Raw genomic sequence first — 3,560 nt, forward strand, 5'->3', positions numbered from 1 at the left:
CTTCAAATTTGTTCAGTACCTCTGGTGCCAGGTGATTGTATGTATATTTTTCAACTACCTTATGAGGGAAGTTTGAATACTATTCCCACTTTATAGAGGAAGACAGGAAGCACCAGAGAGGTGGAATAACTTTCCCAAAGCCAATTAGCTGCTGAGTCAATTGAGCCAGGGTTCAAATCCCGATGCCTAACTCCAAAACCTGTGCTATTTTATCATACTAGTCTTCCTCGCTGTGACATACTTAGAATGTATGAGGGGGTGGCCCATGGGTTTGAGCCAGTGTAGTTTTTTTATTTTTTTTATTTTTATTTTTTATTTTAGATATTTTTATTTCTCCAAATTTGTTATTTATCAGGAGTGACTGAAATAAAAAATACAATTGAGTCCCATCATCATCATGGAAATGGCTTTAAGAGAAAACTGGTCAGATGAATATTATTGCTTCCCATTTTCAACCAGTAAATAGTTGCCACTGAGAAATTGACAGCCAGGAGTCTGTCAAGAATGCTCAAGATATGTTATATAATACAACATGCCTGTTCACAGGGGGAAAAATCCTAGGAAATAACTTATGTGTACTTCTTGATTTCATCATACAAGACAAGCACAAAAGCACCACCCATGCCCCTGAGAACATTGGACCATGCACCCTTGAAAAAAGCTTTGCCTCCTTCATCACGAGCTATCTTCCTCCAGCAGTCAAGCGTGCCTGTGTACATGATGTCAGTTCCTTTGCGCCCTGACTGCATCATCATGCGGCGGCGAACAGTATCAAATGGATAGGAAGTCAACCCAGCAACAGCAGTGACAGTCTGTGCGATCATCCAGCTGATGACGATGTGAGTGTTCTTGGGATCCGGAAGCATTCCCTTTGCAGTGTCATAGATACCGAAGTAGGCGGCTCGGTAGATGATAATACCGTGCACAGACACGTTAAAGCCTTGGTACAGGCCCTTAATCCCATCAGATTTGTAGATCTTAACCAGGCAGTCACCGAGGCCTCGGAATTCCCTTTCAGCTCCAGCTTTACCCACATCAGCTGCTAGACGGGTACGGGCAAAATCAAGAGGGTACACAAAACACAGGGATGTGGCCCCTGCGGCACCACCTGATGCCAGATTCCCTGCAAAGTAGCGCCAAAACTGGGTCCTCTTGTCCACACCACCTAGGAAGATCTGCTTGTATTTATCTTTGAAGGCGAAGTTAAGAGCCTGGGTGGGGAAGTATCTGATGACATTGGCCAGGTTACCGCGCCAGAAGGACAGAACTCCCTGCTCCTTGGGAATACGGACCACGCAGTCTATAATGCCTTTGTATTGCTTATCTGCAGTGATCTGCTTGCTGGCATGCTGCACCTGCAGCAGCAGCTTGACCCGCTCGATGGGCGCTACCGCCGTCTTGGATCTGGCTGCGGCCACTCCACCTGCCAGGAAGTCCTTGGCGAAGGACACAGCGGCATCTGTCATGTTGAAAGGAAAGAGGAGGCAGGCTGCTGCGGGACGGGACTGGGCCGGGAACCGGCTTTGACTCCGGCGCTGCGGAGCCAGTGTAGTTTTTACCATCTTCTTTCGTTCCATCAGAGAAGGCTGGGATAACTACAAGAACTGCAAAGGAGGATGGGATCAGAACTGCCGTGATGAACATAGCTCACAGTGAAAAATGAACTCTGCATCAACTTTGGAAAGGTGACCCTCTCTCCTCAGAGTAACTGAACTGATAGAGGCTTTTCTGTATCTGTTGGCCACATGCTGTGTGGGCATTAATAGTAATGCCCCCAACACTAACTTCTACAGTGATAGAGCAATTGTCTTGCCATATTATGTGCTTTGGCAACAATAAGAGTCTGAAGTGGTACCCACTGGGCCAAACCCAGAAGTGAATTCCTTCCTAATGACTTTTTATTTGTTACCAGTCTTCCTGCCCTTACTGAAGCAAAAGGGAGGCGCTGATCATGGGTGGAGGCCACAGAGAAGGGGGGACATTTCCCTGGACCTGAGCATGCAGCCTCTTAGTTCCCCGGAGAGGGGCTGGGGCCGCGGTGGGGGCTTGAAGGGCGGAGGAACATCCTCAGTCCTTTTCAAGCCTGTGATTCCCATCTCTTGGGGTTAATGTCAAATAATTGCCTGTCAAGCTTTCTCTGACCTTCCTTCCTCAGGCCCAACTTCTTTCTCCTTCCTGTGTGCTTTCATAGAGCATTTATTAGATCACACAGTAATACTTTTTCCTTTAAAAATGTATTTCCATTTCTTTATAATACAAAAGTCATTATATTGTAGACTACTGGAAAAAAGAAAATACTCATAATTTTATCACTTGAAAAACTCATTCTTAGTATGTGTACTTCCTTTTTTTCAAAAAATATTCTAGTTTTTTTTTTTTTTTCTGAGACAGATTCTCACTCTGTTGCACAGGCTGGAGCTCACTGGCATGATCACAGCTCACTGCAGCCTTGACCTCCTGAACTTGAGTGATTCTCCCTCTATGCATAATTTTAAATTTTTTTCTAGAGACGAGATCTCATTTTTTTTTTTTTTTTTTTGGATTGGGGTTTTCTCTGTTGCCCAGGCTGGAGTGCAGTGGCCGGATCTCAGCTCACTGCAAGCTCCGCCTCCCGGGTTCAGGCCATTCTCCTGCCTCAGCCTCCCGAGTAGCTGGGACTACAGGCGCCTGCCGCCTCACCCGGCTAGTATTTTGTATTTTTTAGTAGAGACGGGGTTTCACCATTTTAGCCAGGATGGTCTCGATCTCCTGACCTTGTGATCCGCCCATCTTGGCCTCCCAAAGTGCTAGGATTACAGGCCTGAGCCACCGCGCCCGGCAAGATCTCATTATATTGCCCAGGCTGGTCTCAAACTCCTGGGCTTGACTGATCCTCCCACCTTGGCCTCCCAAAGTGCTGGGATTACAGGTATGAGCCACTGTGCCCAGTCGAAAATATTTTACTTTTTAGTTAAAAGCTTGTCACTCCAAAAGGGCCACGATCTCTTTATATTTTAGGCAGCTAGTGCATAGTAGGTGCCTGGACAATATTTGCTGAATCTGGCTGGCACAAGCCCAGTGTTGATTTTAACTTGCTTTTGAAAAAATTTCCAATTAGTCACATCAAAGTTGTCTGGAAACCTCATTAGCCAACTTGAACCAGTGAGGAAAAAAGCTTCTTCTAATGATGGAATCCTCTGTCCATCTCAGGCTCTTGGTTCTTTTATTCTAACTCTTTAATTCTGTCTCTGCCTTTTTTTTTTTTTTTTTTTTTATAAAAAAACAGCTTTATTGAGATATAATTCACGTACCATAAAATTCACCCCCTTTAAAGTGTACAGTTCAGTGGCTTCAGTATATTGACAGAGTTGTGCAGCCATCATCCCTACTTAATTTTAGAAAATTGTCTTCACCGCAAAAAGAAACCCTATGTATATTAAGAAACCATAATAAGCAATCACTCTCCATTTCTCCTTTCCCCATCCCCTGGCTATTAGTGTCTTTCCTCTCTCTGTAGATTTGCTTATTCTGGACATTTCATAGAAATGAAATCACACAATATGTAGTCTTCTGTGATTGGT

The 3,560-nt window shown here is 44.7% G+C and overlaps 1 pseudogene across 1 annotated transcript; it reads right to left on the bottom strand.

Moving 5' to 3' along the window:
* Positions 1–308: 308 nt before the first annotated feature.
* Positions 309–1,562, bottom strand: LOC101026587 (annotated as a pseudogene). Its single transcript, XR_651624.4, has one exon. The product of XR_651624.4 is annotated as an ADP/ATP translocase 2 pseudogene (transcript).
* Between the last annotated feature and the right edge of the window lie 1,998 nt (positions 1,563–3,560).

Source organism: Papio anubis, chromosome 2, assembly GCF_008728515.1.
Source record: "Papio anubis isolate 15944 chromosome 2, Panubis1.0, whole genome shotgun sequence".
Classification (NCBI taxonomy): domain Eukaryota; kingdom Metazoa; phylum Chordata; class Mammalia; order Primates; family Cercopithecidae; genus Papio; species Papio anubis.